The sequence below is a fragment of the Python bivittatus genome, unplaced genomic scaffold (assembly GCF_059951505.1).
Source record: "Python bivittatus isolate LINGU-HERP-01145 unplaced genomic scaffold, Pbiv_v1 ctg000070_np1212, whole genome shotgun sequence".
Lineage (NCBI taxonomy): Eukaryota > Metazoa > Chordata > Lepidosauria > Squamata > Pythonidae > Python > Python bivittatus.
Genome location: NW_028277034.1, coordinates 23,616,580 through 23,633,615, shown reverse-complemented (window position 1 = coordinate 23,633,615; position 17,036 = coordinate 23,616,580).

Genomic DNA, 17,036 nt, shown 5'->3' with positions numbered 1-17,036 from the left:
AAGAGTAGTTCTGCAGAAAGGTGGGAGGTTAGCAGTTGACAGGAGCATTTTTGGGAATGCCCGCTGGATATTCTCAGCCAAAACAGCTAATTGTTGTCAATATAAGTGGCTTGCTTCCATCTTTCTACAAGTACTGTGCATTTATTATTTATTTATTTATTTATTTATTTATTTATTTATTACATTTTTCAACTGCCCATCTCCCCCCAATGGGGGAACTCTGGGCGATTCACAATAAACATTAGATCATAAAATATATAAACACATAAAACCTTAAATTAAATTAACATAACTAAAAAGAAGAAGGAGAGACCAAGGAGATGAAAACCTGAGGCTGAAGGACGAGGCCTCTATGGGGCTAGCCATCCCCATGGTTGAGGAATTCTCACCCCACCCCAGGCCAGGTGGCAGAACCAGGTCTTCAAAGCCTTACGGAAGGCCAGGAGTGTGGCGGATAAACGCACTTCCAGAGGCAGGATGTTCCAAAGAGCAGGGGCTATCGCAGAGAAGGCCCGCCTTCTGGACCCCGCCAATCGAAGTTCTTTCACTGAGGGGGTCTGAAGCATGCCCTCTCTGTGTGATCGGGTGGGATGGGTTGAAGTCATAGGGGAGAGGCGGTCTCTTAGATAACCTGGTCCCATGCCATGTAGGGCTTTAAAAGGTGATAACCAACACCTTGAATTGAACCCGGAAGCAAACTGGCACCCAATGCAGCTCGCGGAGCAGAGGTGTTATATGGGCCCTCCTTGGGGCACCAACAATAGCCCATGCGGCTGCATTCTGGACCAGCTGTAGCTTCTGGATACTCTTCAAGGGTAGCCCCACGTAGAGTGCATTGCAGTAGTCTATCTGGGAGACAACAAGGGCGTGAATGACTGTTCGAAGTTTGTGTGAAAGTAAGCTCCTATTGCTTTTGGTCCATTTTTCTCTTCCACATATAATTCCACATATAATTCCACACACACACATATATATATACTTACACACATACATACATACATACACACACACGCACATGCATACATACATACATACATACATAATAACACTTGAACTGCCTCTTCTTTCCATCAAAAGATCTAATAGGACAAATGGAGTTATGTAATTCCATCTTAGTTTCTATTAGCAGGATTCTGATTAATCTGAAGCTATCATCAGTGGGAAACAACAGTGTTAGAAATCCCACATCTTTCTATCCATTTCAGGATCATCCTCAACAATAGACCAATAAATCTCTAGAGATTCCCCCCCCCCCCCCAATAACAGCACAACATGACACAATAGTTATGGTACAAAATAGATCTATACCACTATCCTTTCAGAGATAATAAAACTGAATTTAAGCTTCTTACGAGATCCTATAATATTGAAAGGGATTAAAATTTAAACAAAATGACATCTCTGGTCAGTTTTCCTTCTGCTTTTTACAAAATGTTTTTCCTCTGAGGCATTTTAATAAAACTGCATTTTTAAAACAGGTATTCTGCCTGTATGCACTTGTAGCTATAGTACCAGAAATATCTAAGAATGTTCTCTGTATTTCATCAAACTCTGTGTGTGTGTGTGTGTGTGTGTGTGTAGTGCAGTTATGCCAGTCATATACAGTATATTATGATTTAAAAATAATGCTCTTTATAGCTCACCCTGCCATACCTGCGATGCTATACAGTTCGGCATTCTAGCTCTACAGTTTCATTAACTACCTTATTTGCATTATGTTTGTTGCAATGAAATCTCTGGCACCAGTTAAGCTGTTTTGATGGAACAAAACCATTAAATAGTTGCAGCCCAGATTCTGTAAGGGAAATCAATTGGGATTTCACAGACATTTTAGGGCAAAAGCTGGAAGGAAATTCTGAGAGCTGGGGAAGTGGTGGTGATGCTGGGAGAGTGCAGAAAGAATGCAGTGGAAGTAATGGACTTTAAAAGATGAACTTGCCAGGAAAATAGATGAAAAAGTAGACTCAAGTAAGAGTAGACTGTCTTTTTCTTTCAGATTTTGGCAGAATTCTACCTAATACTCACATGCTTTCTCATTTTGAGGCTTTTCTGACAATAGTTCTGGAAACACTTCTATGGAGACTCTATTTTGCCTTCAATAAATAATAGCAATGTGAAACAATTGACACAGGAAGAGAGGTAGAACATGATAGTAAACTCATATATCTCTGTACTCAGAACTGCCTGAGACATTGCTTATATGTAGTTTCAAGTGATTTATCCCTTTTATTACTAACATGATCCTTTCCTTTCCTTTCCTTTCCTTTCCTTTCCTTTCCTTTCCTTTCCTTTCCTTTCCTTTCCTTTCCTTTCCTTTCCTTTCCTTTCCTTTCCTTAGACCCACCCATATCTCTGAGTTACCAAACCCTCATTTATTTATTTTTTAGTTTTCTTTGTGTCCTATCTTTAAATCAATGTGATTCTGTCTTTCTATGATTTTCTTGCAGTTATGGTTATGGCAATAAACTGTTATGGTGATAGACTGTAGGTTACCATGAGATATTATTGTGATGCCCCAAAATTCTCTGCATTGGTAACTGTCAATATATCATTAGATAAGAAGACTCCATTGATCCAAGGAAGTAGAACAAAAATTGGAAAACTATGTAAACAATTCCGCTGTTTGTATTCTGCTGTGTACAAGTAAGTCTCTTATGAACTATTTCATTAAACAGGGTCAGCAATCATTTCAGGCCATAAGTGGATACAGATAACAACTTTTCATCAGTTATGTAGAGTTATTTCCTCTTATCCCACATGGATCAGTTGTTATTGCTAGATTCAAAACACTTATTCTGTGGTGCAAACAACGTGTGTTTTGGTATAATGATCAGTCGTAATTTAATTTGCATATTTTGTTATGTCTAGTTAGCTACTAAACTTATAAACTAAATGATAAATATAGAGTCTTTGGGATTTGGTTCAATTAAGTTTTTCTTCAGGGTGGTCTTGATATGAGACAAAAGTAGAAAAATACGCTGTATTTCCAAGAACACTTAAAGCAAATCTAAGTAATTTATTCTACAACTCTCTGACTTTTACTACTATGTATCCATGATATGCTTCGGTTTTTATTAGATGTTTACATATTTTATGCACAGGATTACCAGCCATCACTGATAACAACTATGAGATTTAACTAAATGGCATAATGTATTTAATTAGCAGTTAAGTTAACAAGGCTCCCATCATAATTTTGCCCGCATGGTACTCTCCAGAAGCATCTGACTTCAAATGCCATGATGGCAATATTGGCTAGAGAATTACAGGAACACACATAAAGCCATGAAGTTGGGTAACATTCCAATAAACCAGTTTTATCTAACTTTCTACTGATATATGCACCAATGATTAAGTATAAATGGAACCATTCATTCATTAAATCATTGCTAGTGTCACAGAGAGTATGATTAAAATACCAAATTATTCTCATAATTTTTTATAACTGTCTCAAAATTAATTCCTCATGTGTGAGTAGCCACAGGTTTTAGCAGAGTATGTTGCATGTAGTGTGTTATTAGGGGCAAAATGCGCAAACACAAAGCTTGAAGGACGTGGCTATGACTAAGTAATGTAGAAGCCACTTTCTATCCAGGGCAATGGGGATCTGATTGAGTTTATCCAATAAAGAGTCAAGAGATGAAATGTCAGTGTAGAAAGTAGCTGTTGACTGTACATGTTTTCTGCTGGTCCCAGGCCCAGCCTGAGGCCAAGGACAAGATAACATTTGATCCCTTCTTACTTCCTACCAGAATACTGAAGCTGATGGAACTGGAATTTCACTTCAGGGCTAGCATGTGATGGCATCCTTAATCATACCTTAGTGCAACAGTGCCAGCAAGTATTATGAGAGCAGAACAATACATGTGCTAACAGCCTAACAGCTTACCTGCTAGAACAGACGGCATGAGATGCCTGTTGTATTTCCCTTGATCAGGAATGTTTTCCAAAAATGTAGTCTATGAAGCATTTACAGAAGGCAGCTAAGTGTCTTCTAGATGCAGCAATAAGAAACATTTATACCCCTAGGCATTGGCTCAAGATGAGTTCAAGAGGAGTGGATATGGATAACACTTAACAGATACCTGAGACAGATGCCTAATTTTAACTATTACATCTTTCCCAGCTTGGTAGTCACCTGGCATGCTGACTTGGGGAATTGCAATCATGTCACATCTGGAAGGCATCAAAATGGGAAAAGCTGATTTAATAGTAGTAACAATTCTGAACAAGTGAGAGAATTGAATTAATCAGTTTTTCAGTTTGAATATAGGTAATGAGTCTAATTTAAATCAGACATTTATCTTTATTCATAATCTCCAATATTTTTTTGAAAACTGTAGTGTAATGGGTAAGATATTGAAGTAGGACTAGGACTGGGATTCAGTGTCCCAGCTGAGTGACTCTCAGTTGTTGCTATCTCTCAGCTTGCTCTACCATAAGGATAGTTATTGTGAGGGGAAAATGGAAGAGAACATCTATGTATGCCACCATGCTTTCCTTGACGAGTATGGGATATAAATCTAACAAATAAATACTATTATAAATAAGTGTGACATAATTTGGGGAAAACAATGGTCATATCAAAATTACTGAAAAATTAAATAATTACTATTTTTGCTACTATCCTTTAATTCAATTTTAAATATATATTAACTATGCCAAAATATAGATGCTTGACGTGTTTGTAATTCAATAAATCCTTCACTGTAAAACAAGGAACACGCAAACTGAGGGTTTTTTTTAGATTTTTTTTTTATCCCACCTTTATTATTTTTACAAATAACGCAAGGCAATGAACATACCTAATACTCCTTCCTCCTCCTATTTTCCCCACAACAATGATTTTTTGAAAGTGGTTTACCCTTGCCTGCTTCCTAGGGCTGAGATTGGCCCAAAGTCACCCAGCTGGTTTCTTACTTAAGGCAAGAGTAGAACTCACAATCTCCAGGTTTCTAGCCTGATGCGTTAACCAGTACACCAAACCAGCTCTCATAAGACATGTATACTTACACCATCATATATTTAATTAAAACTGTGCTTTCTGGAATAGATACCCTTTGAATATAATTAGAAAGAAATGCATTGTTCTTATTGGGTTCTCTTTATGTGTATAAACTTTTGATCCTAAAATATGAACTAACCAGAATTTGGCACATGGAACTGTTGTAACCTGCTCAGAGAAAGTCTGGTTTTGAAGAATGAGATACAAATGTTAAAAATAAATCAATAGAAGGGTTTTAAAAATATTTTCTTTCAAAAAGAAAAAGCAGTTACAATATTTAACAAAGACTTTAATACAAATATAAGGAGCAGTATAACCAGAAAATATTATAGAACAAAGATATATTAGTCAGTATGTATCTTTATGAATGCCCAGTTCATACAGTACTGATAGAAATTAAATTATTTTATTGCTTCAAATACAAATGCTCCTATTTTTAAATCTCTTTGTCTTTTTATGGTAGCGGTAATGACTTAAGCCTGGAAAATTTCCTATAGAATAATGACTGGCTGCAATTAATAACCCCCAAGTGGGCTTTGACCCATCAACTCCTCTTAAACAGCCATTAATCTCAAGGAAATACCTCTCCATCTCAATTGTTATTGCAGATCTCTGTAGGAAAAGTAAAGTTTTTTACAATCAAAATTTAAATGCCATTGTGAACTTCTCTACTTGCAGATTCATGTCTGCCACAATATGTTAAACAGCTGAGGAAATTATCCACTTCAATTTTTTTATTATCATTTGCACAAATCTATCATGGGGGTGGGGAATTATCTTATTCTCCCAGTGCTGTCCTTATTGTGCTTCAGTCTGAAGAATGGGCAGATAATTATGTTCTACCACATTTCATCTTATCTATTTCATATCCTGTTTTCTTGACATTTTCTAAGGGATTATTTGAACTGATTTTATAACTCTGTCAAAGCCCAGCATTACAAGGTTAATATATTCACGGAAGAACTTCCATTTAAGACTTTGATGTACATACAGAAGATATGGAGATTGTCCTTTATATATTTTGAATCTAAGTCATGAAGGTAATTGGAAATGAGCCTGGAAATTAACTGTAAACCATCACAGTATGATGAATGAACAGATTCAGCCTCAAAGCTATATTTTAGGGCAAACTGCAGTTTTTCAACAATCTTTAAAGACATCTTTAAAGAAATATATAACTTATTAAGCAGTCTGATCTGAAAGCTGCTATAGATCACTGAAGTCAAGCTATCTTATTCCAGGTAGTCACAAAGAAGTGGTAATGATATTTACATTTCTTCATGTGATTCTGGGCTGCCTCCCTGTTGTCTATATATATTTTCAGCCAGCTACATTAAATTAAAGACCTAATGTGAAGGAAGGAGCATGTATAAAGCCTGAAAAAGGCAACTTTCTCATTACCTCTTCAAATGAAACATTATCTGAACTCCCAAGATTTAAGGGATTACAGACCACGTAAAACTATTACTAACCAAAATGGACAGTTGCTAAGTAGGTTGTTCATGAAGCAGGCAATCTAGATCAACATTAATCCTTCTTTAGGCTAGCTATGGTTGTTTTAGTTGACTTCTATTATTGGGAAATGAGCAAGGACAGTTGAGTTTACTGATTCTCCTACATTTCAGCAAATATTGATATCAGCCATGGCAACAGCTATATTCATTTTTCACTTTGAAATTGAGGTTTTCCCCAGTAGATTCTTCCTTGTAGATTCTGTAGAAATGTATTCTGCTCAACATAGCAAATTACAACTTATTCAGGTGCACACAGCTCATGGGGTTAAGAGGCCTTTCCACAAGGTTAAATTTGGAAATTTTCCTTTGCTGGATTTCTTTAAGGCAGCTACTTGGTCCATCTTTGACATGTCTATAGGTTTATAGTTTGGAAGTTCGATCCTGTAAGGAATAGGTATTTGGTACAAGAATGTATTCTTGATCCTTTCCAGATTGGAAGCCCATCACTAGATAGAGTGCCTTTTAATCACCCATCAGTATGACTCACAGAAACTACTATGAAGAACTTGGTGCATGCCTGCAACTATAGTTCTGCAGGTGGTCATTTTTGAATGACAAAACTGACCTGTTCTTCTCACTAAGTTGTCTCAGTTCTAAGTCACTACGGCAGTCTTTGGAACAAAAGCTGGGTGGAAGTCTCTTCTTATTACTGTATGTAGCTGCTATGACTAGCTCAGTTCTTGCCAAAAAAATTGGAAATCTTTGAATGAACTACATATAACCTATATGTGTGAATTCACAGATGGCAACTCAAAGAATTACAGTTACAAGTCAGAAACGATTTTTTTCTAAATACTTCTGGATGTGGGCCTTCGCCTGGATGTCTAAACTAAAGTGGTAGCGAGGGACACATTGGATAAATTTTGGTTAATACCCTAATGACATGTTTTATGAAGTAACTTCTACTTGAGATTATAATGGACTACGTAGCTACTGTAATGTTTTTGGAAGAAGACTAGATTCAAACCTTGTGTCAGGAAGCTTCAGATACATATTTTGAATATTACATACAGTCTTCCATTGCACAATGGAATTTTATAAAGTTTATTGCAGCTTTTCTTAAAGTCATTTACTTGATTATTAAAATGGTTTCATTTCAAGTCACAATATAAAACAAATAAACCTTTCTACTGAATCATAAATTCAAGAGACTAAATAGGCTCCTAATATATTTTAAAAAATGGAAAGCAAAATCAATCAATAATCAATTAAGCAATACAGTTAAGCTTCCCCCAGATCAGTACCAGAACTGATAAGATATTTTCATTGCAGATACCAGAACAACCTGCAGTAACAAAGAAAAGTGCTACTGGAAACTATAAGTCTCCAAGCACATATAAAGCAGACCCTGGTTAAAATCTTATGTGACTTCCTCCAGCCCATATGTTGGTCTGAGAGCCATTCATTCCTCTGCAGGAGAAGTAGCTGACACCTGTACATTGTTATTGTAATATACTATTCTTTTTTCTTAGGCCCTTTGCTTCTATTCTTGCCTGTCCCATTCAAGTGCAACAGCCAAAGATTTTTCATTACTGTTACAATGTTAAAATTGTTTTTGCTGGCTTTAACATTTAAGAATTTTCCGTATTCTTAAGTAAGCAATTAAGTATTTACAGCAGTAGTTCAAAATCTGCCATTTTTCAATAGAATCTGGCTTGATCTTAGCTATATAAGATAGAATTAAACTAAATGCTTTTAAACAGCTTTCCTCTAGTCTGGAATTCTCCAGATTTGTTGGGCTTCCACTTCCAACTATAGGCTGGGAAGTCCAACATATCTGAAGTATATATAATTCAGCATAAGCTACAATGGTAAGAAATATGTTATGGATATACCAATTAAAATGCTGCAGATTCTTTAAAAATTAAACATTCTTTTCATAGACTTGCCTCTGGATATCTAATGTATAATGCCATTTAGGAATAAGCAACTGGAACAATAATTTTAAATAGAGAATGACATATTCAAAGGATCTCCCATGTCAAAAATTTCCTACAGTTATACAGCTACATATGGAGAAAGGAATCCAGGCTCCTAACATTCTTCATACCAAGTTAATGTTACATGAGCAGGAAGTCTATCTGTTATCCTTAAGAATTTTTTAGGTAAGTGTATCCACATATCTCATATTACTGAAGGTAAATGTTATCCGTGTTATAAACCTGCCTAGGACAGGCATACATATTTCCAGCTACTTCAGAGCATTTAGCAGGGATGCTCAATATTTTTTTGTTCCATGAACCTTTGAAAGTGAATTGACCTGAACTACATTTTCAGGATTAATGAGCAAATTGGAACAAAGCTACTCCAGTTTCTTCTTTCTTGGTTTAAAAAAATAACCAAAATACACCTAAAAATGCATACTTGAGGTTAAAACATGTCTAGAAATGCTGGTTTGAGGAGAAAATGCACTCAATTAAATTATTTTTAAAGATATCAAAATAGCTTTTGTTTCTGAAATGTAGCTAAATGTATTATTTGTGATTTCTAGTCAAGATGGCTCTGTGTTTTTATTGCCCAGATAACTGCCTAGTTTATTTTAGTGGAACCAGAAACAAGTGATTATCTTTTGTTTTGTTATTGGAGGGGGTCTGGGTTTTTTTTAATTACTTTGATGGCTTCCAAGAAAGCTCTGCCATTATCTCTCCCTACCCACCCAATCCCCCCTCAGGGTAACAGCCATAGAAATTGAGAAAAGATTCCCAGAGAGGTTGAGAAATTTTAGCAATTGGAGAGAGATAAAATATATTAAGAGTACTATTAACTCTAGGTGTGGTAGATTGGCAGTAGCTGAGAAGTATATATCTTAACTGAAAGAAGGAAAAAGAAACGCACTCCAGGATTCTGTCCAGAAAATCAAATAGATACTCACAGTCAGGAGACTGTCAACAAGAGAAGCCCCTCAGATTGGAAAAGAGTCAATGAGCTCCTTGCAAAGAGCAGAGTCAACTACAAGTAGCACTGGTGTTTATGGTATGCCTGGATTAAAGACAAAAGGACGTCTAGCTGCTGGTGCACCGATAGGCAAAATGTGTATAATGACAGAACATGGAGCAGAAAAATGAGTCAAAACTTGGAAAAGAATGGGCCAAGGTTGTGCTCTGCCATTTTGCTGATTAATTAATATGCAGAAAATATTATGAGAAATGCAGGACTAAAAAAAATAGAAATTGAAATTAAAATTTCAGGGTGAAACATCAACAACTTCATGTAATACTAATGACACCGCTGTGATGGTTAGAAGCAAGGAAGCCTTAAGAAACTCTTGTTGAAGGTGAAAGACAGGAGTGCAAAAGCCAGTTGCTGCTCAGCTTTTAAATAAATTAAGACTATGTCAAAAGGCAATGCTAACCCAGTGCTTACAGGCACATAAGTTGAAGTAGTTACAGGTTTTATCTTCCTAGGCTCAACATTTCACATTACTGTAGCTGTGAAATAGAGATGTCTGCTATGTGGGAGAAAGATTATGAGAGATCTAGACAAAATATTAAAACACAGAAACATCACAATGACAACAAAGGCATACATTGTCAAGGCTATGGTTTTCCCAATTATAACATAGGGCTATGAAAGCTGGACATCAGAATGGCTAAATGAAATAAAATGGATGCTTTTGAACTGTGGTGTGGGAGAAAATTGTAGAGAATACCTTGGACCGCAAGAAAAACAAATAATTCAATATTAGATGAAGTAAAAGCAGACTGTGTACTAGAAACATTAATAATGACACTTGGCAAAATGATATCCATGAGGTCATAAAGAAACAGAAGTGACAACAACACCAACAACACATGAAATATTAGCCTTGCTGAAGATTAACAACTTGATATTGAGTGGACAAGTCATATTGCAGCCTCTTTTTTTTTAGACAGCTAATAAAGTCTTCTCCTTTTATGGTGAAGTTTCTCAGACTTGCTGGAAGAGATGAAATCTTAAGGAAAGACCAATCTGTTGGTATCATTCAACCAGAAAAAAATAAGCCTCATATTATGATCCTCCCAGGTTATAAAGAGGTCCAGTAGTGCAGAAAGGCATTTGGTATAACCTCATGGTATGGCTTGTGACAGGAATTTTCAATATTTTAGTATGTATGTAGCAATTTTTCTTCACAGATAATTGGATGGAGACCAGTCTTTCACAATTCTGCAGAAATATCTTCAGAGGACTAAAAGCGTTCCATGCTCTATTGTCCCTATTTTTAACTTCAGGCTGCTAAACTGTTTAGCTTGTATTTAGGTATTCATTTTTAAAATGTATCTTGAATAGAAGCAATGTTATGATAAACCACAATCCTTTTTGCAACTGTGATTAGTTCTTTTTTCTTTCTTCTTTGCTTCTCCCCCACCCCTGTTCTTTCTTTTCTCAACTGTGTTTTGTACGACTACATATATTTTAACATGACTTCCTCTCTTTCTTCCATTGGCTCATGTAAAATTACTACTATTACTACTAATTACTAGCTTATTAAAGTGTGTAGGGGATGAGAGGGAATCTCTAAAATAACCATAGCAATTGCAAATCTGGGAGTGAAAATTTAGTTTTGTTTTTATAATCTTTTGTCTATTTTTTTAACTGATTGGGAGAAATCTGGAAGGTCTTCACTGAGGTATTTATGTACTCATGACATGTACGGCAATTGTCTTTTTGAAAAAATCTCTAATATTCATTCAAATGGATGTAACATAGAATATTAAGAAGTAGGGTTTACTAAGTATAAGCATTATTTAAGTTGGGGAAAAAAAGAACTGAAATTGCTTTTTCATAGGAGATTAATACTTTTCTAAAGGATAAAACAGCTTGCTTCAGTGGGAGACATATAATGATAATTCTGAACATGTAAATGGTCAGAAGATAAAACTTTTAAACAATTAAAAAGTTAAAAATGACTAAACTCCAGGACTCTGCAATCTATTGCAAGACTTTTTAAAAATCCTGACTAAACTTTTAAACTCAAGTAATGAATGTACGTGAAGAACTCCCCTCAACATAGAAAGAGGCTTTTATTTCCTTGATTTATAAAGGATTCCACTTGTTCTGAAGCAGATAGATCCATCTCGTTACTGAATGTGGATTATAAGCAATTCTTGCTAAAAGGCTGGTTCCTTAATTGATACGATACATCCTGACTAGATACGCTTTGTCCTGAAGAAATATATGAGAAATAATATCAGATATATTTTAAATATTATTGATAGGGTAAGCCCAAAGATTGGCCATGACTTTTCTAGATGCTGAAAAAGCCTTTGACAGTCTGGAATGGACTTTTTTGTTTGCACTTCTCAAAAAAATGGGTTGTGGCCCTACTTTTCTTTTTACATGGAAACAGAGTATTTACAAAGAACAGAAAGCTAAAATTATGGTGAATGGTCTTACCTTTGCAGCAGTGCACTACATTGAAGGGGACAAGGTAAGGATGTCCTCTCTCTCTTTATTTTTATTACCATTAGAATTGTGGCAATCCAAACACATCAAGAAAACAGGATCCCAGGAATCAAATTAGCTGCACAAGATCATACACTGAAATAATTTGCTGATGATACTGTACTAACAATTGCTTTACCTCCTTAACAACACTGATGGAACATATACAATACTATGATTAGGGGTCTGATCATAATTCAGCTACTGAATTAATAATGAGAAAACTCAGATGTTGGTATGGAACTTGATAGAGGATGAAAAAGAAATTTGGATGTTTTAAATAAAAAACAATAAAGATCTACTTAAGAACAATTATTTACCAGCCTGGAAGCATATTTCTAGATAGAAGAAATTAAATTTCTCTTGGTTAGGAAGAATTACAATGGTCCAAATGAATATTTTATGAAAACGAAGTTTTCTATTTCAAATTGTTCCAGTTTCTATTGAGACTAAAGTATTAAATGACTAGTATGGACAACTAATGAGTATATGTGGTCTAACAAAAGGCATTTTGTTAGACCATTACATTTGTTAGACCATTACATTCAACAACATGCAAGATTCAAAAGAATGAGGTGGTCTAGCACCTCTGAATTTCAGATTATACTATTAAGCCAGATGTCTAACATGGATTTCAGAATGGATTATATTTCCTTATGGTCCCATCACCTCTATGGAAGGGGCAGGCCTTCCAGATATATTTGGGTTGACATATCCAGAGATAAACAGTTTTCAGGAGACCATGTAATATTAAGTAACTTATTGAATGTTTGGGACAAATACAGGAAAAGAGTAAGTTGAGATTTCCCCCTTCTTGCTCCATTACTCAGTGTCTATTTTTATGATGAATAAGGCACTAAGAAATTTGTTAGTGGAGAAACAACGATTTGTTCAAATTACAAGATTAATTTTATTATTAATTTTAATTTATTAATTTAATGTATTTATTTATTAACAGTATAAAATTAAGATCTTTTGAGTGTCTTGATACAAAGTGTTCTTTTATACTTAATTGGTTTCAATACTTTCAGATAAGCAGCACAGCAAGAAAATAATTGTGAAAACAACTGGAATATTGAGAAACTCGACTGAATTTTAAAATCTCATAATTCATAGTACCAAACATTTGTTAGGCACAATTTATAATTTATTAGTGAAATACAACTCAGAACCTGAACAAGTCAAAGATTATACAATTAAATGGATGAAATTTTGGATATAGCTATAAAGATGGAACAGTGGGAATTTACTTAGAGAGAATTGGTATAAGATGTTTTACTGCTGGTACATCATTCCAGTCATGTTTGCTAAAATGATTAACTCTTCTTCCATGAAATGCTGGAAATGCAATGAACAGATTGGATGTTTCTTTTATAAGTAATAGCAATGTTGCAAATCCCACAACACTATAAAATAATTAATGGTAGAATGGAACAAATTTTGAAAGTGACAATTCCATTTAATCCTGGAATATTTTTTATTAAACTTCACTTAACCATACATCTCTTAAAAATATATTGAAGTTGCAATGTATATGTTAACCACTATATGGATTTTATATATTTTTTATTGGAAAAGATCTTTGTATGGAAGATTGGATAACCAATTACGGGAATACACTTCAATGTCTAGAAAAACTTCAAAAATAAATTTGATGTAGAATTCAATCTTATCTGGAAATCCTATTTTTAGATTACAACTCTACATATGAAATTGTGCCACATCCAAAATGTGGATTTTAGAATTTATATTTTAATTTGACATATAATCTACATTATTTTATTATTATCTATAGCTTTTCTTTTCTCTTATTGATTGTAATGTGTTAACCAAATATTGTTAGAGACATGTTTTGACTAGAAATTGGGTATTAAATATAATTTTTTTGATACTCAGGTTCGGGGCTCACATTCAGTACATTAAATCTATATTGTCCTAATACAAATTCTCCAGAACTCAGATACACCTGATCAGTGGATCATATAATGTCTGGTTCTTATTTAATTTGGCACTGGAAAAAAAGCTTTTAATATGATTTCTTGGAAAGTTCTAAAATGATGATTGTTTAGGTTTCCCTAAAATTTTATATTAAGGATTGACATGTTTTATTTAAGCTCTAAATAATGTATGATTATCAATAATGTATCAATACCTTGATTGTAGGTATGCTATGATTAATAAGCTTTAGAAGTTCTTGCTAATTAGTAAAATTTCTCCTTTTACTAATTGGACTAAAATACATGTGATTAAGATGAATAGATTTATTTTAAGAGGTCTTCCTATTTTTATTCCTTCACACTATTTCAAGCAAATTTATAGGATGTTAAATAATTTTCTCTGGCAAGAACTTCCTGGGAAGATTTCACTGTGTAAATTAAAAATAACCTAAATTGCAATGACCTTCCAGGATGTTTTTCAACTTCCCAGTCTAGCCTACAGCCCCGGGATTCTCTGGTGGCCCAGTCTGCTTAGCTTTTCAAGATCGGCCAAGGTTGGCCACATTAGTTTGAACGCAACAGAAGCATTTTCCATTTCCATTTAATTAGCCTTGAATGATTATATGAAGGTTTCTGTATGTTTTGGCTTATCTGATAGTTTAAGTTATTTCTCATATTTAATGTAGCATACCGACATTCAGATTATACTTTGAATTGTATTTTTTGTCAACCAGAAAGAGCTATAGATCTAACAAGAAAGGGAATGAGAATTTAAAATATCTAATTGTGAATGTGTTGTGTAATAATGCATTACTTATCCACTACTAACTTCAGAGAAAGTGTTGCAGACTGTAATCCTCTCTCCAAATGCACACCAAATGTCCAGCATGTCTGCCCACAAAATCTGCCCCTCCATTAATCCTGTAAAGCAATTTCACCATCCATTCAGCAATTTATATGCAACCACACACATTCAGGTTTGAAGAAAACTCTAGTCTCACAAAAATGTTGGTATCTGTCAGATTGGTCTTGTTGTTCCTCCCCTCCCCCACCCCCCATCATTTTTACTGCAACCCAAATGTCTCAAGACTAGGAAAATCTATTTCACATGCTCCACATTAATTCCAAGCTTCGTCTGCAAGAAACCTTACTGTGAAGAATTGGGGAAAGGTCAGTGCTGCATTCCTCTTTTAAATGGCTCAAAAAGACATCCTCATGCCACACAGGAGAATGGGTGTAGCCAACATAAACCATTTTCTAAACACAGGGCATAAGGATTTAATTATAATAAATTGCACCAATAATTTTTCTTGCTAATGAACAAAATGCTTCCATAACCTCAAGAGACACACATAAACTCTATATACAGATTATTAGTCACTAAATTTATGTAATGTAAAAAGGGAAATAATTTACACATTTATGTGATTTGTGGCACACTCCAGAGAAGGTTAGGTGACTGAATTCATCTTGATTTTTATATTTAACTGTGTCACTATGCATGTTTTATTTCAATAAATAAAGTGGTACTATAACTTTCTTTGATTTTGCAGGGACTTTGATATACTGGAGGCTCAACCTTGCTTTTTCCCCCCTTTTCCATCCTTTATTCTTTTGTGTTGTGTCCTTTATCTGACAGCAAGAGCTGCAACAGTGATACCTGAAAGGATCTCTGTTTGACAAAGGCATGTAGTAAACAGTAACAGGCAATAAATAAGGTTTTTTTAACCTACTAAAACATAATTAATAATTAATTACTAGAATATTTTTTCAACTAAAGCTGAGATTAAAAAATATTAATTTCTAAGTATGTTTCATGCATGCCAGCTAGTCTTCATAACAAAATTCTGTACTGTATTTTGAAGGTCTTTAATTTGCATGAAGAAGAGGTTTAATGATATACAAAGCATTTTGACTCCTACAGTATTAATAATAAAGATAGCAGATAACCATTCCTATCATCAAAGTACATTTTCAAGGCTCAAAGGTGTGAATTTTTCATTCTCTCAGCCCACTGAAGATAGCATGGGTTCTATGTCACAAGCTAACCAAATTCAGGACAACACAAATTTTAGCTCTAGATGAGGTAGTGCTATCCAAGAAAGACCTGGTCCTCAACTTGGGCATTTTCCTACACTCCCTGAAAGAGCACATGGAAACTGTGGCCAGGAGGGCTTTCATGCTGCTCTAGCTGGTTCACTAGTCATGCCCTTTCCTGGAATAGGAGATACTGGTAAGAGTCACTCATGACCTTGCCATGTCATGGTCAGAGTACTGTACCTTGATTTACATGGGCTCTCCTTGGAAACTAGCCAGCCAACTGGTATAGAATGCAGACCACTTGTTAATGGGAACAATCCAATATTGTCAAATTACATTTGAACTGATGGAGATGAATTGCTTGCTGGTTTGTTGCTGAGTGTAATTCAAGGTGGCCTGGGACCTGGTTATCTGAGAGAATGCCCACCCCAACTAGCATCTGCCTGCTGAAGGCATCCTGACAGAGAATGAATGTTGAAAGTTCCCGTTCCTTGCAAAGTATGGCAAGAGAGTCTACATTCTCTGCTGGAATAATTTACCCTGTGGAAATAATATCAGCACTCCCAATTTGGTGTTCAGGAATCTAGTTAAGACATAGCTTTTCTAGAAAGCATTTGAAAACTGAGAATTGAATAGATAGATGTATCTGGCATCTGGCACTGTAATAATGATGTTTGCTTTTGTAAGCCGCTTAGATTTAGTTGACTGAAGTGGCATAGAAGCATTGTAATAAATAAATAAAATAAATGATATAATATGATAATGATCCCATGTGTGTTGACCAATGCCATGGATTCAAGGATGATACAGATCTCAAGCAGGATGCACATAAATCAATTCCACCTAAAAAGTGTTTTGTTATAAAATATGTTGTTTTCCATTACAAAAGGAAAATTTATATATCACCTTTTTATCCAGCTTTCCTCTTCTTCCTTCTTCTGGCTTAGTCTCTTTCTGGGAACACTGCATATCACTACTAGGCTTTCTGTTCCAGGGAACTTACCTTATTTGAGCTTTATCACCCACCTAGCTTTTGCCTCTTTTCCCGCATCAGGGTGGAACTGCTGCAACTGTTACTCTGGAATTTTCTCCACTCCCAAGACCTTCCTCTCCTTCCAT